This window comes from Rousettus aegyptiacus, unplaced genomic scaffold, assembly GCF_014176215.1.
Source record: "Rousettus aegyptiacus isolate mRouAeg1 unplaced genomic scaffold, mRouAeg1.p scaffold_m13_p_11, whole genome shotgun sequence".
In the NCBI taxonomy this organism is placed as follows: Eukaryota; Metazoa; Chordata; class Mammalia; order Chiroptera; family Pteropodidae; genus Rousettus; species Rousettus aegyptiacus.
The window spans coordinates 40,805,405-40,833,138 of record NW_023416286.1 but is presented as its reverse complement, the minus strand read 5'-3'; the positions used below and the strand labels follow the sequence as shown (position 1 = coordinate 40,833,138).

General features: G+C 36.4%; 2 pseudogenes; one reads left to right on the top strand and one right to left on the bottom strand.

Moving 5' to 3' along the window:
- Positions 1 to 211: 211 nt before the first annotated feature.
- On the bottom strand, positions 212 to 9,266 carry LOC118609303 (annotated as a pseudogene).
- Positions 9,267 to 12,689: 3,423 nt separating this feature from the next.
- LOC118609704 lies at positions 12,690 to 12,805 on the top strand (annotated as a pseudogene).
- The last annotated feature ends 14,929 nt before the right edge of the window (positions 12,806 to 27,734 follow it).

Genomic DNA, 27,734 nt, shown 5'->3' with positions numbered 1-27,734 from the left:
CATGAGGTAATAATAGCTGACCAGTGTTTTATTTTGCAAAATGTGGTCTACCTTGTTAAATGTTTTCAGGAATAATTGAAAAGCATGTGTACTCTTCTGTCTGGCAAAGTATTCTATCAATGATAAAGATGCCAACTTTATTTTTAGTAGAGGAGCTCTTGAGAAGTGATTGAATTCTGGAATTCTTTCTTTCTTTATTTTATGTCTAATCTTTTTTGTTACTCTTACAAAATCTCATTTTTGACTGGACTCAGACTTAGAGGCAGAAGCTCTCAGAGAGAATAGTCTATGTCTCTTGGCAATCTGTTCCTGGTGTGTTTCTTTGGCCACCTTCATTCTCTTGGCCAAAGGTTTAGCATATTCTGCAGCCTTTCCTTATTTTTCTTAGTACACTTTTTTCAGAGCAATATGCCGATATTTATGTTGCAGGACGCTGAATCTAGGGTGTTTTAGTCCTAGGTTTCTTACCTTCTTTGTTTAGGGGCTTTCTCACAACATATTGGCAGATGTCATCTTTAGAGAGATTGAAAGCTTTGTGAATTCTGCTCTTTTGGGCCCCAGGCAATGCCGCACAGCAGTATCAGTGAGACCACGAATATCTTTCTCCCCTTTTTTCACAACAATCTAGTTGAGAACACTCAGATCGGCATCCACAATGCAAACCCGAACAGATATTCACTCTCTTTCTCTAGTTCTCCTTGGTCTATAACAGGCATGGCCTTTACTCAGTAGCAGGTGGACATGGCCATGGGTCAAGGCGCCCTGCTTCATGGGAAAAACTTGTTTGTCATTTCCACCACTGATTCGAACCACATAATCCTTCCATTCTTCACCCAGAGCATCAGCAGCAACTTCTGTGGCCATATGCTTCTCATAAAAGGTACAAAGTTTGCATTCACCATCCACTTCAGTGAGCCTCTGGCACCAGTGGCTGGGATGGAAATGTTCAGCTTCACCCTGAAGCAGCCGACTGCCTCCGAGGCACCGCGAAAAAGAGTGGATTCTGGAATTATTTTAAAGCTAGACCCCAAAGGACTACAGATGAATTAGATTTGGAGTTTGAGAGAAAGCAAGGAGTCATGGACACCTCAAAGTGTTTGGCCTGAGGAATGGGAGAGTAAACTATAAGAGGAGAAAGGTTGATGAAGGGATAGAGATTAAGAACTGAGTTTGGACTTGTCAAATTTTAGATTCCTGTTAGACAACCCAGAGGTGTCTAGTAGACAGTTTTATATACAAGTCTGGAGTTCAAGGGAGACATGTGTATTAGAAATACAAATTGCAGACAGCATACAGATAATATTCGAAGTCCTGAGACTATATGAGACCACCAAGGGAAAGAGTGTAGATAGAGGAGAGAAGAAGTCTAAGTACTGCACCCTGGGCCACTTTAAGTCCTCCACACATATTTAATCCTTGCAATAATCCCACGATATAACCAAATGATTATCCCAACTTTATAGATAAGAAAACTAATGCTCAGAGGTCAACCTCATCAAGAGTCACAGGGCTAGGAGTACTCAAATCAGTATTTGAACTTGCCTCTAAACTTCAACATCCATCTCTTTAGTACTCCAGAACTAGCCTTCCCATGCCCCTGCCCTGTAAGTTTCTCTATTTCACAACCTTTGGCAGGACCCACGATCCCTAGGTTCTTCCTGAGTCTCTTGGTATTTGTTCTGCTCTAGTAAATGCCTTCTCTGAATCTCCTTAGGCTGTAGCCTGAAGAATTGAGAGAGTGAAAAGAAGCAAAATTAACTAGAAGAAACAAGGAGAAAAATAGGAAACAAATATCTGGTTAATGTAAGATGCTATCTAAATTATAGTAATAGTGATCATTTTTATAATATGACTATTAAGACATCTGTGAAGAGTAGTTCTAAATGTATTTGCATGGTCATTGGATGAGTAAGGAGTCTCTCAAGGTATTTCAAATTCAAAATTAATTTGCGCATAAATGCATCTATGTATGTACATATGTATTTATGTATATGCATATACACACATACTACACAAATGTATATATTAATATCTCAACTCAAAAGTCACTGAAAGATTATGATAATCATCTGTTCTATAGTTATCTGTAGAGTCTCTATAGTTGAATTGGTAATTTTTTTAAGTTGTGACGTTAGAATCAATTTTAACACTGAATGCTTGTAGTTTTTCTAATATTTAAGCTAAAAGTACGAGACTCAGGCATCATACCAGGGTGTAAGGCCAAGTATCTAACATTAATGAGCTGACAAATCAAGAAAACCAAAAGGTTTTCTGTTCAAAAGCAGTAGAACCATATGATGTCTAATTCCTCATTTTACTGCAAGAAAGTATAGTGTGAAAAAAACAAGATGTCACAACAGAACTTTGTCATTCACTTACTCATAAAGCCATAATATGTCTCTAAATACAACTTCAAACTTCATTAAAGATGCCCGTAAAAGCATCTAAGGAAGCCATTCTATATTCACCAATTCTGATGAACTTCTTCATTTACCTTCTTATCAACAAAAAGTTTAAATTCAAAGTTATTTTTAATGGAATACCAATGAAAAAACAAGCACGAAACACAAATGAACAGTAAAAACTTTACAGTGATTCAACTGATCCTGTGTCACATTAAATATAAAATTATATGATTGCTTATCCTGTTGTATCTAACCAATGTATACACGAGGTTTATAATTTTTAAAATATATATAAATATGGTTTGATAACAATTGTGGAAAAGTTGACCCTTGGCCCCTTAGCCAGAGTGAATAAATTAAAGCCTAGTCTCATGCTATATTAGAGTTTCTGTAGGAAAACCATGTTGACTGAGGGCCCTTCTGCCAGGAAAGTAAATTTTTGTGTGTGTAGTGGCTCCTCGCCTGTTGCTTTGAACTAGTGTTCTCTCAATCGGCATAGTCCTATTGTAATAAAAGAAAGTCGGCCAGTCCAACTCTGCCACTGCCACTGCAAAGATATATGAAGACTTCTTACTCTTGATCATCAATTTACCCTTGCCAAGCATGTAAGACATGATCCAAGCCTCTCCCTCCTGGAGTCTGGGTAGAAGAAAATGATGGCTATGCATTCACCTGTGCCCTGCCAGCCTGATTACGTGGGGAGCAGTCAGCAGAGCTGCTCCAGGTCCAGCTGCTTGGGCTGGTGTTGAAAAATGTTGAATAATCAAATTGCCCATTTCTGCTCAATTGCTCTAATTTATTATCCCAGGCATTCTGAATGCTAATGAAAACTACCTATCAGGCCAGTTCGTGTCACTCTGCTTTATGATCTTATTAAAATCTCAGTGCTTCTTAGCCCAGTGACAAGAGTAGAGAGTGGGATAGCTGTACCCCTGCCTCCAATGTAGTTCATACACCTGCCCTGTCACTGCTAACGGCTGAATGATTTAAGCCACATGAGCAGCCTTGGAGTGATATTTTTATACCCGTGACAGGATTATATAACTTAGAGAAAGGCCATTAGCGACTACAAAGGAATAAGCAGGAGGGGGAAGCAGGTGAAAAATGGGCAAGTAAATCTTTAGATTTGACTCTTTATAATAAAATGCCCTTCACATTTAGATTTAATGAGCTGGTTATCTTACCAAAAGGAAAGGGGGAACCTTCCTCAAGAGGTGTCCAAAGATGCCTGGCCCTTACTGGTGCATGGCAGCACTGTAGCCAGAAAACAGCCCCGTGGGAGCAATAAGCAGCCCTCAGATCTCCAAGTCTGAGAAGGGAACCCAGGAGGTCATGTGTGTGACCCAAGGAAGAGATAAAGCAAATGAATTTAGCTATTTAGGCTTTAATTAAGCGTGTTTATCAGTTCTTTGTATCCACTTCATTGAAATAGAAATAACACTATTTTGTTACCACCGTAAGGTGGAAACTATTTAACAAAAAAGCCTAAAGCCATATTGCCAGGTTAGGAAAGGGGGGAGAATCAAGATTCTCGATCTCGATATTTTATTTTAATATTAACTATGAAAACTGTATGATATGAAAGCTTCCAGAGAAGTATCACCACCATTTTCCATTCAGAAAGTACATGAATTTTGTTTCCTCTTAGAAATGATTCATTTGTAAAAGAAAAATAATGTATTTGATATTTACGTGCATATTTTAATAACCATTTCTCAAATTTCCATTTTTTTGTTATAGAGCAAACAGTAGCTTTTGTTTTAGACGAGGCTCATGTATAAAGCTGTGCTGTTTTTATTATGTGATATATATGTAACATATATGTATATATTTATGTGTGTACATGTGTAAGTAAATATATAAAATTCCTTAATGTCCCTTAAGTTCACCAGCTTATGTATCTTAAGTCAGATTCCAGTAGCTATCAGGCCCTACATCCATAATATTGATAATCTCCTCCTACTGAATAGCAGGAGTTCATTATATTTCTCTAGATGTTCAAAGAGAGTTGTAAACAGGTCATGGAATTTGTTTCACATTTATTTTGGCCCTGGACTACACTTCTGCTTTTCTTGCCAGCCCACTATGTTTAAGTGCTGCCCCTCCTATCCTTGGGTATAAATGGGTAGTGCCCATCTTACCTTCCACTCCCTGTCCCCCACCCACCCACATACTCCTATTCAGAGGCCTCTGGTCTGCTTTCCTCTTTGGAATTCTTAGCTCTTCTCTCTAGATGTCTGATGTTCATCGTTCTCTGGCTTGTAAGGAAATTCCTTCTTCCCTGTTTTTCAGCATTGTAATTTTTTACTGAAGAGATGGAGGGATGGTTGTTATAGCAGTAGGGCATCTCTCAGCATAGGTCCTTGTCACCATCCTCAAAGAATACAGACCTTAGATTAACATGCAGACCTCCCCTCCCAAAGGAGCTGAGTCACCTTAAGGGGGCTGAATTGGGATGCATTTAAACATAGCTTCAGTGTACTTAGATATTCTCTTCCCTCCAACTTAGTTCCTATTATTGGGCCAGACCCCTTTCTTCTTTATGTTGATATTTTTCATCAAAGCCCTATAGTCCCTCCCTGCATTCTGAGTTCTATCAAGATCTATTTAATCCCTCATAAATATCTATACTATTCTGAATCTCAGTTGTGATCAAAGTTTATGCTCCTCAATCCCAGGTAGATCAAGAATATGTCTATTCTTAGGGGTGGGGGTTAATAAAATGTTTTTTTAACCCCACACTCTTGCATATCCTGGGTTGAGCTCTCTAGCTGGCACCACTACTAGGTAAGGAGAAGATTTAGAGGAAAAATAAATGAAAGAAAGCAAGTGAGTTTGGAACTTCCTAGCACTGAGATTAACTGATTTATCTGGGCATTCATTAAACGGTGTATTAAGATCCAAGCTAAACAAAGAGAAATGTTATAAATGTTAGCTGTGTGGTGTTAGACCTTAACCAAATGAGCATGTCAATATTGACTCTAAAGATGTTGCATTCTTAAATTTGTCAAAGGTAACCAAAAAAATGTGATCAAGAAGCATAGTGGTTGTCTATTCTACACATCACCTGCAGTTCAAACTTTGTTTTATATGTCTAAAGGTAGCTCTGTGTATTCCAGGAAAGCAAAACTATTTTTATGTTAGACATAGCTTTTTTATTCTACTCACTCACTACAGGAAACAGTACTGCTATAGAAGGAAAAAGACGGGATACAGTGTTTGTTCTTACTCAGCAGGCGAAAATCAAGCCTTTCTTAGTTTATTTCAACTCTCTTCTGGATAGCTCTCTGTGCATAAAGGAAGATTTGTGTATGCATGTATGTATGTGACTCTGTGTGTGTGTGTGTGTGTGTGTGTGTGTGCGCGCGCGTGCATGCTAACCATCATTGTCATTCACCTGTGGAGAGAAATATTTTCGGAAAGATTAGACTAATAGTTGTAGACTTTAAAAGTAAGACACACTTACTTTGTATTTCAGTGGATGAGAGGTTAAGAATGTTACTCTTTCAAACCTAATGCTTTCTCCTTTGCCTGGTACTTTGGCAAGCATAAAGAACCCTATAGCAAAGCTGGGCAGCATGAGTTCAAAAACCAAGAGGAGCTAACTCCTTCATTATTGCTGCCTGCCCCTTCCTTAGCCTTTCTGTGCCATGCCCTGCTCTGCCATAGAAGAGATGTATAATTTAGTCACACTACCATGTTGGTTATTAAAAATGGTCCATCTTTTGAACAGGTACACATTTTTCAAAGAAGGTCATCAGGAGAACATAATTGGTAATAGAAATGAAGAGCTGATAGTAAACTTAAAATATCAATAAAGACAGTGGGGTAGATGTTTAAAGGAAAGTATGAGGTGACATGCTGCCATACCTCTAAATTCCTCAATGTAGGCTGTCACTTTTTTGTCACCTTTGAGACACTGCAGGGAAAAACAATGGAGCCGATAGACTAAATTTGGTTATATTGAGAGAAGTTTTCCAGTTTGGGTAGAGAGCTTAGAGATTAATCAGTATTATATATCTTAAAACAAAACTACACAAAGGAAAAAAGATGAGGCAATTGTTAACTCCAGGGAAAACCGAAGGTTCAAGAAAACAGTGTATTGTCATATATTGACCCCCTAGTCTCATCTATAAACACTGAAATTTTATTTAATTAATAAATATGTTGGTAAGATAGGACTAGTGGTAAAAGTTATATGGAAGTTGTAGTGTAAGCATTAAATCCTCACCTTTCATTGAAGAAGTTTTAAATTGTCCAAAATTGAAAATTTAGAAATAACAATGTTATTTGGAAACATGGAAGTAAATAGAAGAAAAGTAAAAGTGGCTGCCTCTGCTGAATAAATAGGAACGGATGCGGTAGGGAGCTGCTGTTTATCATTAGAATAAGTGTTGTAGATCATTTTATCTTTTTTAAGTATGTACATGTATTTTGATAAAAATAAAAACTAAATTAAAAATTTTCTAAAAGCTTCAAGATAGGGAAAGCAAGTGCTATCATCTTGCAAGACATGCTGTAGATTCAGGAATCCAGATCAATAGAAAAAAAGATAGTGTGTTTTCTTCATGTCTGTCTTTAGGACTGAGGAACTCTCTTCCAGAAAGCCCCAGTAGGTTTCTTCTCACATCATAGTATCTAGAACTAGCCAGATACCTATCCTTAAACCAATTGCTTGCAAAGAAATGGCATATGATTAACTTAGGCTAATCAGAACTTAACCTTGAGCCATATGGGGGATAGAAGAGGACTTTCAAACACAGCAGATGCTCTGCCAGTAAGGAAAAACAGATTGGGTCAGTTGGGTGGTCAATCAAAAATGTCTATCGTCACACAAAACATATTTTTATAAAACCCATACTTTATTGCCTTTTCCTTTTTGTTTTCTAAATTCGTGGAGTAATGTCGAAAAGCTATAGGATTAGATGCATTTGGGTTCTTATCATGGTGACCGCATCAGCGTTTAATGTTTATGGGCTTTCGACCTATACTCAAGATGAAGGGAAAGCATCCCATAGGTAATGCCAATATGCCATCATGTGGACCTAGGTGTTATTCGGTTTTATATGGTTTATATAAAAGCCATCTCTTTATTTTCTGGTTATGCATTTGTTCTTAGCATTTACAGAGTTACACAATGCTTTGATTCTGACAACAACTAATATTAACTCACCAACTGCGTAAGGTGTTTAAAAAACATGTGAGCTACATATCTGTAATATGTACCAAGAAAGGGGCTTAACTCTTACAAACCATATACATTTAGATAATGCTTTGCTAGAAACTATACTTCCTAAAGGTTTCTAGACCTGCCTAATATAGTCAAGCATGCAATGCATATTATAATTCTGTTCTGGGTCACTTTTGAATATATTGTTAATATTAAGTCCTTAACACAATCTGTAAGCAAGGTGGAATTTTTTTCTTAAAAATTTTATTTATTTTTCATTAAAGTTGACATAAAATATTATATTAGTTTCAGGTGTAAAACATAGTGAATAGATACTTTTATAACTTATGAAGTGAGAATCCCAATAAGTGCAGGACCCATTTGACACAAGGTGGAATTCTTGATATTCCATTCATTCTGAATGAGTAGTTGAGATATTAGGAGGATACGTAGATTTTACAAGATTTTATGAATGATGGGGTACATAGGTGTAACAGGAATCCAGGTTCTTTGGCTTCTACTGCAGGACCCTGCTCAGAACACTTGTGATCTCTACCTACAGTAGAAGACTTAGTAATGTAGGGAGAAAGCAAGAGAATTAAAATGTTAACCAAGCTCCATTCGGAGAGTGTAATATTGCTAATCAGCCCTGCAGCCAGAAGGACACCTGCAGAGCAAAGGAAAGTTTCTTCTGGGATTGCTAAAAACCCAATTCCCCTCACCTGTGGAAGGGGACCAGGAATAACAGTATTTAAGTGGCGCCCTACAGAAATAAACTTGTTCATTCCCTATGGCTAAAAGCACGGGGAACCTATGGATTAAAGACTGGGAACTGCCATCAGGCCTTTCAGGCTACATACTCTTTCCCTTCTCCTTCCTCACTGTACGTCCATATCAAAGGAATAGGAACTAAAGGATGATATATAAACTGAATTCCTTGAACACTCAGGGTCCCTCTCATTGCCTTTACTCTGTCTCTCTTTCACTGACTCTCTCGCTGACCTTCTCACTCTCTACCTCTGAGGTTAGACCACACTCTGTATATGGAGTGTTACCCCTTTTCTAATAAACTTCCTTTTTGACTCTAACTTTGGCATGTGTGTTGAATTCTTTTTTCATGTTCCACCAAAGGACCTTCTTCTCTAGGTTCAGGGCTTGATCTCCCCCAACTTGGAGAAATTAGCCCTGTCTTGCATCATTAGGATAAAATTTTTCCTAGTTTTAACCCTAATTTCATTCCAAAATGATGTTCCAGTCTACATTATTAAAAACATAATTCTGCTAGGAAGCTCTGCCTTTACATCACAGGTGTAATAACGTCTTTAGATTATACTTAGGGACCTACCAAGCAGGAGAATGATAACCACAGTGTAATTCCTGGGTATTTCCTAGGTTTACCTGGAGGCTTCCCACCTTGATATCGGAATCCAGACCTCCCAGTTTTACATTGGAATCTGGACAAGGGCCCCACCCTAAAGCCCAGGTGCCATCACCCTAATCTGCCACCGCCCTAACCCAGATACTCAACTGCCATTCCCCATTCTATACTCTACCCCCACATAATCCTATAAAAACTATGCCCTCCCCATCCCAGCGGCGACTTCTCTGGCCCCTCTCTGCTCGGGACCAGTGAACCTTACCAAGGAGCCCTCTCCCAGTACAGGCTTGCTTTTTAAAACGTCTCTCGGCATGTCACGTGGTTATCTTACACTAACAACAACAACAACAACAACAATGACAATTAATATTGATAGAGCATTTGGTATATGCCAACTGCTATGCTCGGCACTTTTTAAACATACTTTTATTCAGTCTTTAAATAAAACAAAACCTCATTGAGATATATACTATTATTTTCCCCAAATTACTGAAGAGAAATATGACTTTTAGGAAGGTTAAGTAGCTTGCCCAAGGTCAGACATTTAGAAAGAGAAATGGAATGGTAACTTGGATCCAGATTTTTCCAATTCTAAAACCCCAGGTCTTGGAATAACAATTTTCTGTTGTTTTTTTCCCTGCCTATTTTCATAAACAACTTCCCCACTAAAAATGCTATTTAGCTATAAAATTCTCTGCTAGATTTTCTGAGCTAAGTCTAAGATACAGTCATCTAATCTTCATGGACTTGCTCTACAAAAGCTAAAGAAAACATGCAGTTCAGGTGTTTTTAGGAGATCTTAAACTGGCAAATCCTCTCTATAATCTCAATAGTTCTTCATTTACATTGACCTTCTCCCCTGCTGTTACTAAGGTGGAGGGAATCTGCTTACCTTACCCCTTATATCGTGATTTATAATAAGAAATATACATTTGATGTTTGTCCCTGTTTCTGTCACAGAGCTCCTAAAACCTTTGGAATTTCCAGTGATGAGCATGATAAAGGTGTCTTTTGTTATGTTAACAAGGTGACTTTTGTAAAGCACCTGAGGATGGGGGGCAGTTGCCAATGGTGCCTACCATGTGATTGGAGGGTTGGAACTTTAAGTCCCACCCCTCACCTCTGTAGAGTGGAGAGGGGCTGGTGATTGGTCAGTTATTTAATCAATCATGATTATGTAATGAAGCTTCCATAAAAAGCCAAAAGAACTCTGGAGAGTTGTTACATTGAGTTTGGAGGAGCGGGACAAGCCTGGAGGGCGCATGGAAGTTTCTAACCCTTCACCATACTTTGAGTCTCTTCTGTCTGGCTGTTCCTGAATTACATCTTTTTATAACAAACCTGCAGCCTAGTAAGTAAAACGTTTATCTGATTTCTTTGAGCTGTTTTAGCAAATTAATCAAAGCTAAGGAAAGGGGGTCATGGACACCTCCCATCTATAGCTGGTGTGTCAGAAGCACAGGTGACAACTTGGGCTTGTGATTGTATATGAAGTGGTGGTGGGGGTTGACCGTCCTGTGAGACTGAACTTTAACCTGTGGGGTCTGTCTCCAGGTAGGTAGCGTCAGAATTGAGTTAAATTGTGGAACACCCAGGTGATGTTGGATAACTGCTTGGCTGCGTGGAGAAAAAAAAACCCTCTTTGTTGAAATTAGCGTCAGAATCAAATACCTCTTCTGGTTTTTCATTTTGTGTATTATTTTTGGCTCAGTGTTGGGCTCCTTTGCCAGTCACTCGCTCAGGTGGTTTATATTACTGGATTTTGCCTACCAGCATCAGACAATGTTAAATTCTTTAGAAATACTTTTTTCCCTTCTACCCTAGCTTTCTTTTGGCACCACTCAATTTAATAATTAAAACAATAATTTTATCATAAGAATTACCAAAGATAAAGGTTTATATTTAAAGAAACTCCTGTGTACAACTTCCCCTTTCAGGTAGGAGTTCTAGGCTGAATCCTATTAACATTTGCATAATGCCTCTGGCTGTTCCCTAGGCCACTCAGAAAACTTAAACAGGCCCTGAAGGGTCATGCCTAAATTAGATGATTAACTTTGCCTGGGCAAAGTCTGGGGCAAAGGTCCGTACTGTGAAAGGCGGTTTGAGGAATTGTGTAGTTGAGAGAGATCAAAATAAAAGAACAGCAAACTTCAGGCAAGTTCTCCATGCAGCCATGATATGTTCACCCAGTTAATTAGAAAGGGAAGAATATGAGATACCTCTCTCCAGAGTCGCTTCTTTCCAGCCACCAGGAGAGCTACTTGTGGTTATTTTATTTTATTACTTGACTAATCCTTGCAAATATCTTGTAAAATCTTTTTCCAACTATCATGAAATTGGTTGTGATAGAGGGCAGAACTCTAAACCTGTGTTGATGGATTGTATCAAATTAGTAGAAATTATCCTTATTCCTATTTAGCTGCAACTCATTCTTAACCTAGTATAGATGGTTTAAACAACAGCATGTAGAATCAAAGGACAAGTGGACTGAATGGTTAAGGGAAAGGTACGTCTTTTTACTTAGCTTGTCTGATTAATCTGAGATTAGAACTACCCATGATTTATTTCTATAGGCCTCCATGATTTCTTTCAAGTATCTGAAAAGGCAAGTAGTAACACAGGTTGCTAATGGAAATAACTTGGCCTTGGAGAAGTGACACTCTTCAGCTTGTGGTTAGCTTCCCCCCTATCTTGTTTATAATTAATAGGTGATCATTTTCAAATGTGTTCTTCACTTCCCAACCCTCACTTTGCACTAGATATACCATTCGATGATACGTATATTCACGACTGAATTTGCAGCGAGCAATAAATTTACTAGGGAGTTGATTTTATATAAAAAATCACTGTTACAATAAAGGAAATTTAAAAGAAAGACAACAAACGTTTTTTACCATGTGGCAGCTGACGGGTATTAGGTAATTAATGTGCTCGTAGTCTCCCAAAGAAAGAGTTAAAGAATGGAGAGGGAAATACACCTAGAATCTAGAGTAAATGGATAACAAGTAAACATGATATATTCAATTCTGACAATTTCCTTGTTTTTTTTCGCCACCCCCCAACTCCAAACACAGTATGATTGCTTACTATTCAAGTGTCTACACTACATATAATACAAACCTTTTCTAGTCATCACCCCAAATCCTACCTATTCCCCAAAACCTCACTCAAGGCTACTTTTTCTATGAATCCTCTTACTCCTAATTTCCCTTCTCTGAGCCTTGTGTCATGCAAGTTCGCCTTTATTTTTGATTACCTATTATTCATTAGCAGAGTGTCGAAATCCTTTCTTCATATTTTATATATGCTAGTCATGTTTCTGCAACTAGACTGCATGCTTCTTGAGAGCAAGAATATCATATATTACCTGTTACATAAAGCACAGTGGAAGAGCATGGTGATTTTGTTGAATGATCTAATTTGTACATACCTCCTGTTTCTAGTTCAGACTATTGTGAGCATTCACCTTCTGGGCTTGAGATACATTTTTTAAAATTCTGAACAGATATTTGATGTATGATTGAATCTTCTGTATGTCAGAGTGTGTTTTCAGTCAGGCCTAATACATGTAACAAACCCTAAAAAACCAACCAACCAAACAAAAAACAATGTAGGTTGAAGATAATTAGAATTTAAATTGCATCTGTGGGACTTGGTTTCATAGAGTAGCGGTTAACTCATCTGCTTTACATGCATAAGGTCCAGGGTTTATGCCCTAGTGGAGCCACAGTCCATGGTCTACAGCTATGCTACCCTGAACAAGCCTGATATCTGATCTCAGAAGCTAAGCAGGGCCGGGCTTGGTTAGTACTTGGATGGGAGACCACCTAGGAAGACTAGGTGCTGTAGGCATAAGTAATAATAATAAATTAAAAAGTTATTAAAAAATAAATTACATCTGTGAAAGTATGCTTGACATTGAACATAGTGGAAGAATCTTGTAAAACCTCAGAGCAAAGATGATCATACTGTTAACCTTTGGCCTCATGCTGGTTTCTGCTCAGCTCAAACAATATTTTTAAATGTACTGACGTGATTGGTAAAGTTTCTTTTTTTACATTCTCCACTTTAAAGTGAACAAATACATATTGGGGGGCATTCCACTTCAATTAAGCACTTATTCTTCTACCATAAATTGCCTTTGCTAAGGAAATATTCTTTTTATGAAAATACCTTATTGTCTTGTGGTTTATAGGTTCTTTTTCTTTTTATCCCATTTCTTTATCACAGTAAAATATAATGTAAAATTTAAAACATTAAATGGTTTTTTAAGCTTATAGTAAAAAATAGCAGTTTTTCTTCCATCTTATTTACTCTTAATTCTTGTTCTCCTGAGAAAACCCCTATCAGCTTTTTTAGCTATTTTATATTTACTTCTGTATCTGTAAATATTATTTATATATTACTCTTTATTGAATTATTTCTTTAAGCTTTATATATTCTCCATTGAATGCCTATGGGGGAGGATGAGAACTGAGTTCTCTTAAATACTTAAAACACCCACTCTTATACACAGTTACACAATGACATGCTTACACAATGTAACCACATTTATTCATAAATACCCTATTCTCTTAATACGGTTATTCTCTTTTCCAATATAGTTGTATTGTATTTTTAGATTAATATGTTTATATTGCCAAAACTATAAAAAAATAGCTGAACCACGTACTATATCACAATTACATTTTATTTCTTGTATAATGTTAAGTCCTTCCTGAGCTTCCTCATTAACACATTTACATTTTGTTTAGTTAACTCTATCAGTCACAAATTTATCTCTAGAGTCGCTAACAGATTTAAAGATATCCTAAATATATTCAAACACATCAGATGTTTTTTCTGTTTTATTTTCTTGCCGGAGACATTCCTTCTGGGTTCCAGTTTTCCTGTTCTAATTTCGATTGATTGCTCTCTAAGCCTGAAGCAGAACAATCATTCTGGAAACTGACATCCTGGGAATTCTTTTTGCTTCTCTTTTGTTTTGAATGTTTGTTTTCTGGGTCCCAGATATCTCTTTCTAGCTTTCTAATTTGTTTACATGTTTGTCTTCTTAGAATTTCCTTAGAAAATTGAGACCTTTTCTGTCTAAAAATGTCTTTTCAATCTACCTAAATTAATGATATTTTGGCTAGGTATAGAATTCCAGATTGTAAATTATTTCCCCTAGAATAGAGAAGTGCAATATGCTTTCTCACATTCTTTTGTCTTTTTTATTATGGGAAGTTTTAAGAACTTCTATGTAACGTGTTTTGAAACATCAAAGTACAGTGTCTAATTATGGATCTTTCAGTATTTCACAAGTGTTCTCAATTTATGTCATGCTCTGCCATTTGAATTGGACTTTTTTTTCCTTCAGTAAATTCAATTATAATGTTGTATCTGGTCTCTGGAATTGTCATTATCTGAATATTTCAAATATTTGCATATTTGAAATTTAATTCCCTAATTTTGCTTATTTTTTAAATATAACTTTCATCCTCTGTTCTAGATTTTGAGACTTATTCTCAACCATTAAGTTAAAACTATATTTCTATGGAATTATTTAAAATTTTGATATTATTTTTAGATTCTCAGTTTCTTTGTTCTCTACTTTTTAAATAGACTTTTTCATGTTTCATAGTTGCATTTTTTTAAATCTCAACAATATAAATCATAGATGTTTTTAAGGTTGTTTTAGTTTGTCTTAATTTCCTTTTCCTCTCATATCACCACTTTTTCCTTAGTTTTATTCTTTCAATTTTCATATCCTTCCTTTGGCTTTTTGAGGCCTTTCCTCAAATGTCTGGTCATCATTGACTTTTTACTCATTTTAATGTGAGGTGCACACATACATACAATCCTATTCAAAAGCTCTCTGAACTGGCAAGACTTGTCAACTCATAGGCTTCATGGTTGGCTAATCAAGTCGATCCTGCCTGTCTTGCTCCAAATCTCACTATTCAATGTTTTTTTCTCTTGGGCTTTTCCATTTCCTCACAGAGAAATACACCAATTTCCTGCATAAGTGATAGTAAGCATTGCAGGAGACAAGTGAGGGTAGGAGGACTGTTTAATATATTCATTGTTACTCTCACTGTTCTAAGCATAGTATACACTTCTTTCTGTAGTTATACTTGAACCCTTTCTCTAGGTCTTGCTTGATTTAACTCATACGAAGTAAACAACTGTGTGTGATAGGCACAGGGCAACCAGCTGGGGTGATGAGGAAAGTATGTGGGAGTCTGTCCGCAATTTAAAACCTTTTAAAACTATTTAAGACCAATCCTACTTGCTGACGGAATGTGTATCCCTACCTTCACTATTTATTCAATGCATATCCTCATTCTTAGAACAGTATTTGGCACATATTACTCAATAAATATTTGTTGATCTAATGAAATAAATGACTATATAACATTGGCCTTTAATTGCAACATTTTTTATGTTTTATTGTAGATTTGTACCCTAGAGGTCCAAGGTTCAGCTTTTTTAGATATGTTATTTCAGTTACAACTCCTTTGCTGAGATTAATGTCTTCTCTGCTCTTCGATCCTTTCCTGTTCTGTGTGAGTTTATGGCTTGTTTATTTGCAGTCATTTTTCATAGGCATCAGAGGTAGAAGAGATGGAGACAAATGTGTTTAATTTGCCACATAGCTACTTAAAGATCCTGTGCTTCAATTTTGTTATAAATATACATTTAAAAAAATATTTTGAGGATTGAGAAAATATAGAAAACAATGTATGTATCCTAACCTGCTTTGAAGTCTTATGATTTTAGTTATCTTTGCTTCAGATTCCTATGTCTCCGTATACTTATACGTATACACACACCTCATTTTTAAACAAAATCACACAATTGTATAATTAAAGACTTTTGAGTCTTCACTTTAAATCTTTTCCCTTCTCAGAGCTATTTTAACTCCATTTGTTATTTAATTCCTAGCCATATTTATCTTAATGTTCATGTATATAGCCCTAAATAATCTGTGGTTTTATTTTGCATGTTTGAAGTTCTATGTAAATGATGTATTGTACGCATTCTGCAGCTTTTCCCTCAACATGGTTTCATGATATATACATGTTGATGCATTCACTTCAACAACTGTGAAGCATTCCATGTGTATATTCTATATACTTTACTATTGTTTATCTTAGCTTAAAAACTATCATGGAACCCAAATCAAGCCCTTAAAGCTCATTGCATTGCACCACTGCAAAGGAGCAGCAAAAATTTTAAGAGACTGGACCTTGGTGTCAAGATCTAGATTCAAACCTAGAATCTTCCATTTACTAGCTGTGTTATTTGGGGCAAATTACTTAACCTCTTAGGCCTTGGTATCATTATAAAACAAATACTAATAGTTTAGACCTTATTGTATTAAATAAGCATGTAGATTTCACTATAGTATTTGACAATATTAAGTAGTCAAATAATGGAGCTGATATTTATAATCACCAACGACTCACTGACTCATAGAATTTTAGAACTGGTAGTTCAACTATTTTAGGATTTTTAAATTCACTCTATAAAATTCCTTCCAAGAAATATTCTGACCGCTGCATAAATACTTTTGGTGACTTGAACTTCCGAGAATTTATCCAGGATTTGAACAGCTCTGTGAAAATGATGCTCATTCTAAAGAATAGTAAGAAAAAAATGTCTCCCTGAAGTTTCTGCAGAATTGGTCCTCGTCCTACTACATGAGACCAACAGCTCTGGTTTAATCCCTCTTCTATGTGACAGAATTTCAAATATTTGAAGACAAATACCAGGTCCCCTTGAGTCTAATTATATTGAAAACGGGGAAAAAAATAGAAAAGCGGGTGAATTGGTATATGTCAGTGATGGATGAAGCCTCACATATTGAAACAAATATGTAGAGATAAGTACCTTAGAATTTCCCTTCTAGTTTCTCCAAAATGAAAAGTTGTCACCAGAACCTCTCTTTGAGGAAATTTTGTAAGTGCTATTGAAATTTTTTGTTACTACCTTTTGGGGACCTGCCTTGATAGTATTAACATAAGTGCTACCAAATGGAGTGGGAAATAATCTATAAACTATCTTATAAAGAGTCTTTATTGTAATATATTATACTTTCAGCATGAAATGGATAATAGAAGGAGATGCTCTGGTTTTACAAGGCAATAATGTGGTGTCTGAGCAGTCAGACTTTATTGTGAGGGATACTGCAAAGCAGCGTATCCCAAAGGAGCACTCTCTGACGAATGCAAAACTGCTGCCACTCTAGAGCTATGGTCAGTCTCAGAAACAGTTTTGTTAAATACAGTTCTGCTTTCTACTTCCCTGCTTGAGTTTCTGACTTTTACTCCAGGCATTTTGTTCAAAACATACATATTAACAAAATGATTTCAACTGGAACCACTTTTTAAAACTGCCCAGTTAGATTGAGCACTTTTTCAGCCCCAAATTTCAACATATTCTCAGCCCGTATGACCTCCTTTGAGATGTCAATGAATCTAATTGTGCCCTTTGGATAAGTCTATAATGAGAGGCTAGGGTAGGAATTGGAAAACTATGGTTCAGGCCAAATCCAGGCTGCTACCTGCTTAGGTATGACTTGCGAACTAAGAATAGTTTTTAAATTTTTAAATGGTTGAAAAAAAATCAAAAGGAATTTGATATTATGTGGCACGCAAAAATTATATGGAAATCAAATTTCAGTGTTTTTGAATAAAGTTTTATTGTAACAGACCCATTTGTTTACATATGGTCTGTGACTGCTTTCTTAACAGTGGCAGAGTTGAGTAGTTTCAAAAGAGACCTTGTGGCCACAAAGCCTAATGTTAACACTCTGGCTTTACCAAAACAATTTGCTCATCTCTGGACTAAGTAATGAAGATCTGGTTTGTGGGAGGAACTAAGAACCTCAATCTGAAGGGGAAAAAAAAATTTAGTGGCATCCTGGAAGGGAAGGTCTTATCCAAAAAAAAAAAAAAAAAAAAGTGTTAGTGAAGAGAGTTTGACACTGTGCATGTTTCCATGGAAGCAATGAATCAAAATGACCAGAAGCTTTTAAGGTTACTTAAAACCTCCTCCCAGATTTGGACAGCTCTATGAAAATTATGCTCACTGTAGGGGGAAAACTGTCTCCCCGTAGCTTCTGCAAAATCGGTCCTCACGTCACCTCTTGGGGCCAGGCAGCCTTCGTCTAATCTGTCTTCCATATGACACTTTCAAATATTTGAAAACAAATATCAAGTCTGTCTGAGTCTAATTATATTGAAAATGAGGGGAGGAGAGAATAGGAAAGAAGAAAAAGGAGGGGAATAGGCACATGTCAGTGATGGATGAAGCCTTACACATTGAAACACTCTGCTCCCTGCCCCACCACCTAGGCTCATCATTTTATAGTAACTATAAAAAACAATTCTTAAAGTTCAGGATTGGCAATTATTTATATATAGACAAGGGTGGAGATAATAGAAGAGGCTGCGAAACTTCTATCTTCCCCTAGTGACTTCAGATGTTGAGTAACATATTAGAGGCAAAGAAAGGAAACAAGCCTGCCAATTCTTGAGGGTAACAAGGAAAAACCAGAACAAAATAGTAGCTACTGGAAAATTGTTGGGAGATGATGCACAAGTGAAAGGCTCCCAATAAATTCACTGAGTATTGTCAAGAAAAAGTTGTCCAAAAATTCAACTTGGGCAAAAGAAAGTACTGAGTGTCTTGTCAGTGAAATGTTGGGTGGGTGTCGTTTAACTGACCATTGGGGATTATTTGCTTCCATAAGGGTGTTCTCGGATCTCTTTTGACTTGGTAACATTACAGCTCTATAGCAGGAGAAGTTAAACTACAGAAAACTGGAAGTAATGCAAGTAATTTTTATCCATAGCCAAGCAAATGAATTGTGTCTAGATACAATTGAGTTCTACTCTGTAGAAAAGATCACCACAAATGTTATTTTTCTATGGCACTGTAAGATAGTAATTTATAGGTAATAAAATTGGTCAATAGTTTATAGGGTATCTATTATTGCCTTATAAGATATTAACCAGTTTTCTTTTTAGCATTTTCATCTCAAAATTACCATTTGCATATTTATGTATGTGTGTCTCCTCTTCAAATTCTTTTTTGAACTCATGTTAATCAGTTTCTTCATTAATGAATGAGTTAAATAAACCTTTGACATATGTTCATTTTGTATATACATGTGAGATGTTTTTAACTCTGAAAAAAATTTTAATATAAGAATAATATCAATGTATTCACTACAGAATTCTTTTAGATATGATTAAGTTCCTTTCCAAAGTAGTCTTTTATTTATTTACACACACACACAGACACATTTGTTTATTCTTCTGATTGCACCAGGAAGGAAGCCGCAAAAAGGTGCTAACATGTCTCGACCAACTCTAGTGTTTTCTAATTGTTCCAAATCTGTCAGGGCTGCTGATCCTTAAAACAGAAGTATTGGGCTCCTAGAATTCTATGGTGAGCAGCGACTGTTGGAAGTCTATGCAGGAATTCCGACTTATAGACCGACCACAGAAGCTGCAGCTGGTTGAATTACTTCACTGTGTGCCTGAGTGGCCCATTCTATTAGAAATCCTGAATTCTACCCTTGAATTAAGAAGCCTTTTTGTTCTACATATAGTATGGCTTTAAAAAAAAATCAACATTTTTGTTTGTTTATAAAAGGAAATAGCACCCCACAAGAAAATCTTGTTTAGATCTTCCACCAACTAACTAGCTTTGTAACCTTTGGCTAAACATTTTTCATTTCTGTTCTTTGAATACACAAAGTCCCACTTCATAAGACATTGAAGAAAGTTTGTAGATACAAAACAGACAATGTCTAAATGAACTTTTATTCAGTCAATTCCTTAATTTATTCAGTATTAATGTCTACTTTTTAAAATTACAGTTGACATACAATATTCGTTTCAGATGCACAACACAGTAATTAGACATTTATATAACTTACGAAGTGATTACCCTGATAATTGACTACTCTTATGTCATTTATCTTTGCTGAAGTCAATCACCAAAGAATGTCCATATCTCTCATCCCCTGGACTATGGTCCTCTCACAAGGGGCCGTACATCTGTCCCATCTTCTAATTTTCCAATTTGTGAAACCTTTCTTCAGTGCTGTCAGTCATCGACAAAATGCTTCATCTTGTTGAGGTTTAGGACATTCTACCCCCAAATATGGCACTTTGGCATATTGAAAGAGTTTGAGAAAATGGCAGAAACAAAGGTCACTCTGACCTCTTCCCCTCCTTCGCTGAAAGCAAGAGATTAATCTTCTATGTGAAATGTGCTGTGTCTGAACCAGGAGGAAGGGAGCTATTCTCATCCCCAGAGACAGAATGTAGAGCCCAGAAGATTGTATAAACAAACCTTGTTACTTCACTATTTACTACCACTAGCCCAAACCCCTTCGTCTTGTCATTTCTTCACATATTTCTTTGTTTAAAAAGTCTAAAAGCTTTCAGCTCCGGTCACTTCTTCAGGTATTCATTTTCTTACAAAGGCTCCCATGTACTTGTAAAAATTCAATACAATTTTTGTATGCTTTTCTCCTGTTAATCTGTTTTATGTCAGTTTAATACTTAAGCCCAACTAGAGACCCAAAAGGGTAAAAGGAAAATATTCCTCCCCTAAACATTATACCTTGAATGTTTCCTTCTTTATCTTGCTCTTACTGAAACCTAGCTCTTTTTTAAAGAAATTACTTCCTTTAAGGCCCTTTTTGGTGGTTTCTCTTTCCTCTCCCATAATTTCCATACCATCAGAGGCGGAGTAGGAGATCTTTCCTTCTTATGGCCATTTCCATCTCTCTCTCTTTGCCCTGATATTTTCCATTTTCTATGCTCATATTTTGAGAGAATAGTAGCCACTATCTTTTCTGGTTGCAATAATCTACAGATGTCTAAGTCAGTTCCTGTTGACTGAAGAGTTTGCTTCTGGCTCACTGTCATTCTAGGCAACATACTTCTGTTTTAACTGTAGATATCAGAATACATATAGATGATTCTTCAGTCTCCCTGCTTGTTCAGTTCTTTGAATTTTGATTTGACAAAGATTTATCTTTTACCCTGCCTCAGCTACTTACTGTGACTTCTCAACATGTTATGGACCAATAGTTCTCAACTGTGGTTGTTCCCTAGAGGATATTTGGAAATGTCTGGGGATATTTTGATTGTCATAGTTGGTAGGCGCTATTGGCATTTAGTAGGTTACAGGCCAGAGATACTGCTAAGCATCCTACAAAACATAGGACAGCCTCTCATAACAAAGAATTATCTAGCCCCAAATGTCAACAGTGCCGAGATGGAGAAACCCCCACATAGACCTTGTCGTTTACAACAAATACACCCCTCCATAATCTCCATTTCAGAAACCTCACTTTCTAACTTCCTTAAGCAAAACCTTTTGAGAAAACAGTGTGTAAATATATATATACACACACATACATACTCAGAAAAACTGATTATATTTGCTGTTGCCCTTTTCTCTTCCCACTGTTTTCTTGAATCTACTTTAAATAGGCTCTCCCCCATCATACTTCATCTAAACTGATCTTGACACAATCATAAAAGATTCCACGGTGCTTGATTTAAAGGTCTATTATTAATTCTCATTATTTGACTGATTAGCATTTGAGACAGTTGGTTATGCCCTCTTTTCTGGTACACTTTTTTTTTTTTACTTGCTCGAACATCATTCTGATTTTCTTTTTACTTCACTGGCCACTCTTTTCTAGTCTCCTCAGATTCCTTCTCATCTCCTGAGATCTTAATGTTTGAGTGCCCCAAGGCTTGGGGCTATTTTATGATTTTAAATGCCATCTACATTTTGACAACTAACAAATGTATACCACTCTCCTGAACTCCATACTGGTATATCCAGCTATATATTTTGAATTTCCACTTGGATATTTAAAAGGTGTTTTGAACCTCTAACACATACAAAACAGAGCTTCTGGTCTCCATCCTCCCACAAACCTGTTCTTTCTATTCTGTCTTCATCCCAGGTAACAACATCTCCATATTTTTGGTTGCTCGGATCAAAACCTTGAAGTTGTCATTTTTTTTCTTTGTTTCACAGCATCCATCCATTGCATAAGCAAATTCTGCCAGTTTACCTCCCAGTTATATACATTATTCAGATACCTCTTAGTCCATCTATTGCAACTGCTCTGAACCAACCCACAGTTGTCTCGCCTCTCTTCATTTCTAAGGGGTAACCTCCTTGCATCTATTCTTCCCCCGCTGCAACGTATTCTCAAGCCAGCAATGTGATGCTGCCAAACACAACTGATTCTTCCAGTGTCTTCCCACTTCACACAGATTACAAGCCAAAACCTTGAAAGATCATATTTGGTCTATTGTCCTTTACTTCTCTGAGCTCATCTCCTATTACTCTGTCACACTGCTGCAGCCACAAAGGACCTTCTCGCTGTTCCTTGAATAGGAGGGAAAATTTCACCTTGAGTTTTTGAAACTGCTGTTTCCTTGGCCTTGAATCCTCTTCCACAGATCTTCTTAATTTGTTCTTCACCTCCTTCAGGGCTTGAGTCAAAAGTCACCTCAGGGAGACAGACCTTCCCTGATAACACTTTTTAAAGATACAACCTGAATCACACCCTGAAACCCCATTCCTCTTTCCTTTGTCTGACTTACTCTGTATTTCACTTATTTAGTCTTTATTCTTTGTCTCCTCTCAGAAGAAAATCTGTGAGAGTGGTGTTAAGTTTTTGTTCATTGTTCTATTCTCAATGCCTAATATAGTGCTTCCCCTCTAGCAGGCAATCAATCAGTATGTATATGTACGTGTGTGTATGTGTATATATATATATATATATATATTTTTTTTTTTTAAATTCAATACCTGGGTAAGGTAGTAAACCAAAAGAAAGCACATTTAAATGGTAGATTGTTTTCTCTTTTGCCAAAAAGAAATAGTTCAGGCCCATAAAAGCCAGAAGAATAGTGTTAACTCTTCTTTCAGTGATAACAAAAGGATAGTTGACTTTATTTTATATAATTTTTCATTTATGACGTTGTCAAGAACATACTTATATTGATAATCTTTCATGAAGTATTTGGATTTTTGGAGATACAGTGCTAGGAGAAAAGACCATCTCTGTTTTTAGTGGGTATCCTAACCAAATTATTCAGCCTAAGGATCATGAGAGATAAAAGAACAAGTATAGGTCACTTAAAATTTTTACCTGTATGTCTAATAATTTCATCTAAAAGTAGTGAATTTCTGATCTTTTACCATTGACAATGACTGTAGTTATCATTCTGTTAAAATATTCCTGCTTAACACTTTTTAGAATATGAAGCCCCCCCCCCCCCACACACAGTTTCTTTTGATTCGTGCTGCAGCCATATATATGTAGTGGGACAGAATATTTACGGTGCCGATTTTACAGACATGAAAATTGAGACTCAAAAAGTAAAATTAACTGAGACTCTACTGGTAGGCACAAGAATTAAGATCAGAACCTCCTTTAGTTAATACCTCTTACCCTACCCTGGGTTCTTTCCATTTATCTCATCCCTGGCTGTGTACCCAACACTCACACCTTTAAAAGGAAGGATCCATTGCATTTTTCTCTGAGCTTGGAGCAAGGTTATTTGATACAAGTTATTTAATTGTTAAGATGCCTCCAGACTTGAAAAGTAGTCTTTATAAGGTTGAGCAAAACATTTGTGATTCATTCCTATCAGTTTTAAGTGTGCATTTGAAATTATAGAAGAACATGGTTAAATCAAGCATTCTTAGGCAATAATTAAAATGTTAAAAAGATTGCTATGGACTTATGTTTAGATATAAGAAATTTCACAAACTGCAAAGAAATGGGTTGACAGATGAGAAAAAAGTTGAAGAAAATTTGGATGAAATTAATTTAGTTTGAAGGACCTAATTTATCGCATACATTTTTACAAATGTGAATCCCAAAATGTGAGATGTTACTACTTGTTTATTAAATTGGAGTTAATAGGTGATAAGTATTTGAAAAATGTTTCAGATAATAGCCTTGGCTGAGTGATTAAAAATACACATTAGCATAACTTTTCTTCAGTTCCTCTATTTACAAAATGTGATAATAACAGTACTGATTTTATATGGTTGCTAGGGGATTAAATGAGTAAATCCATGTAAAGTGACTAGCACACTGAAAGTACAGCATGTCCCCCTTACTCATGGTTTCACTATCTCTGCTTTCACTTTCTTCAGTTTGTTACCTGCTGTCAACCTCAGTCTGAAAATATTAAATAAAAAATTCCAAAAATAATTCATAAGTTTTAAATTGCGCACCGTTCTGAGTGGAATGATAAAATCTATGCTGCCTGGGATGTGACTCGAGCCCTTTGCCTAGTGTCTCCACATTGTATACACTCCTCCCACACCCCGCCACCATCAGTCACTTAGTAACCTTGGTTATCAGATTTGTTGATGTTTGTCGTGCTTGCGTTGAAGTCAGCCTTATTTTACTTAATAATACCATATTCACATAACTTCTATTACAGTATATTATACTTATTCTATTTTATTTTTAGTTATTGTTAATCTCTTCCTGTGCCTAATTTATAATTAAATTTTATCATAGGTATGTATGTATAGGAAAAAAAACATAGTATATATAAGGTTCAGTATTATCTGCGGTTTCAGGCATCCACTGGGGGTCTTAGAAAAAGTATACCCCATGGATAAGGGGGGACTACTGTATTTAAAGTGTCAACTACTATTATGCATGAACTTTGGTAGGTCTTATAATAACAAAACTTCTGTATACGTAGTTAACTCAGGTTTACCAAACACGTCTAACCATAGGATCAGTACCTAATAACGTAGCATAGAAGTTTGGAAAGTGTTATTAAGATCCAGTGGATCATGAAGACTAGATGCATGAAAAGCAGCATGGCAGCCTTTCCTGAATAAAATGCTTATGAAAGTGTGTGTCAGTGCTAATCTTCCCATTTGCTCTTCCTCCCCTGTTTTCACTTGACAAATTCTTACTCAGATGGAGAAACTGAAACCATCCCTTCCTGCATGCACACCTTTTGTAATGTGATTTTGTAGCATCTCCTGTCAAGAGCAACTATATTCCTATCTCTTGAATGGGGCTGATCTTTTGTGTTATGTTGGCTTTAGAATATCACAGAAATGATGGTGTTCAAGACTAAGCTTCTAAAGACTGCATACTTCTCCTCTGCCTTCACCATGAGGATATACCCAACCTAACTTACTGGCTTGTGAGATGAATGGAGCAGAGCTTAGTCCTACTGTCCTAGCTAAGGCCCCTACACATAAGGAGCCTAGTCTAGAAGAGTTTGTCCAGGTAACCTCTGGGCTGATTGTAGATACATGAATGAGCTCAGCTGAGGTTAGCCAAACCAGGCTCAGATTGCGACCTCCCAGCTGACCCATACATTTTTAAGAATAGTAGATGGTTATAGTAAGCCACAAGTTATAGGGTTTGTTATAAAGTGTTATTATAGAAATAGCTGTATCAGTATATCATTTTTAAATCTTAGCAGCAACTGTAATTTTCCCTCACACAATACAACCTGGTCTCAGTGTTCTTCCTTTATTCTCCCTTAGTTAGCAATCTGCGCTCGCCTCTTTTCATAACACTTGGTTGGTGGCATGATAATCTCTTGAGGCAGAGAAAGCTTCTTGAAGGTTGAGTAATGTGTTTTATTTATGAATGCCCGATTTGTAGCACAGTGTCTGGCACATAGCAGGTGATGATGCCCAGGCAACTGTTTAATTTGTGCATACTCTTATATTTTTAAGTCCTCCGTGTTACCTGAAAACCAGAAATTAGGTCATCTCATTGATGTAAGATTACTATTATTTTAAACAAAATATTATTTGTCTTAGTGATGGAAATGCTTTAAATATGTGCCTTAAGTTCTTTGTCTCCTAAAATCATTCTATGTGAATGGATATATGGGACCTTATTTTTTAGGCTTACTGTACTAAGCATCAACCTTTATATTTGAAAACAAATTTCATTTCACTTATTTCAGGGGTAGGTAGTAAGACATGCTTTTTCTTCTTTTTCTTTTAAATAACTTTCAAGTATCAGCAAGATACTTAAGCTGAATACATCTTGGCCCTGTTGTCACTTTACTAGATTCATATACTGAACCCTCTAGGATGTCTCAGTATAGAGCCAGACCTATTCAGACAGATGGAAATGTGTTTGGTCATTACAGTCATGTGCCACATAACCTTTTGGTCAAGGACGAGCTGCATATACAGTAGCGGTCCCATAAGCTTATAATGGAGCTGAAAAATTCCTACAGCTTGGTGATGTTGTAGCCGTGGTAATGTCTTAGTGCAATGCATTACTCATGTTTTTGTGAGAATGCTGGTGTAAACAAACCTATTGCACTGCCGGTCATATAAAAGTATAGCACACACAATTATGTACAGTATGTAATACTTGGTAATGATAATAAATGCCTGTTACTGGTTTATGTATTTATGATACTATACTTTTCATTAGAGAACACTCTTTCTACTTATAAAACTAAGTTTTCTGTAAAACTATATGTTGTGTTACACTGATAGCAACCTCATATTCTCACAGTTACCGAATCTCTTGATAGCATTATTTTCTCTTGTGTGCGATTTAATCTCATGTTGTTTGGTGTAACATGCTGCATAGGTTTGTAGCTTAGGAAGTATGGGCTACACCATACAGCCCAGGTGTGTAGAAGGCTATAGCACCTAGGTTTGTGTAAGTGCACTCTGCTACTTTGATACAACAGAATCACATTTCTCAGAACTACCCCTGTTGTTAAGCTGCACGTGACTGTATATTTTATTTCTCGAACATTTTGTGCCCAGCGAGCTTGATATGATTATCTCCTTTTAAAGATAAATATTTTTTTTAGCTCAAGTCATGTATCCAGAGAATGGCAGGCTCAAGATTACAACACATTTTAACTACTATGCATACAGCCTGTCTAAAGTAAGACAGAAGCTTATTAAGTATTTTGTCTGATATCAAATGCTAAATGATAGTCAAAATTTGAATCCATACTGTTATGTAGTAAATGGTAAATATTTAATGAATGAGTAACCCTCATCAGAATAAGTTTGATCAAATTCTAGCAAATGTTGTCTACATAGAACATAAATTAGCCCCAAATAGCTTAATCATCTCAGAACTAAGATAAATATTTTTAAACAAAAAAATTCAAAAATTATTTTGACCTGTTTATTACAGGTTCAAGTTGATAAGTTTTAATCAGGATACACTAGTTCGAGCTGACTGTCAGTCACAGCATTCTAGTTAAAATCTGTTTTGACCCACTCAAATTGGATTTATTTGTTCTCAACTATTGAAATAATTTCGAATTTTTGAGTTGGTTCAGCCTAATCATATTGATTTATCCAATTTAGTAACTTAGAACTAATTCTCATTCTACCAGTAACTTTAAAATATATTTTAATCAGCTTTAAAGTTCCTAATTTACAGTGATCAGAAAGAATAGTTGGAATCATTTAGAGCACTTTGTGAATGTTTATACCCATTCTTACTTGTTCCATAAGGTGATCTCTTCTGCCCACCCCCACTCCCCAAAATTAGATGGTCAAAAAAGTGTAGGCAATATTGTACATACTCCTTCTCAGAGACTTGTCATAAACATTAGATTCATCGTGCACATAGTTTCAGAAATCCGGAGTAGAGAATGGTGAGTGGAATACCAGGTAATGACTATTCCACAGCTTTCCAAACTTAATTTCGCAGGGGGCAGGGGCTCATCTTTCTACGAAGATGGTTTTATTTAAATTT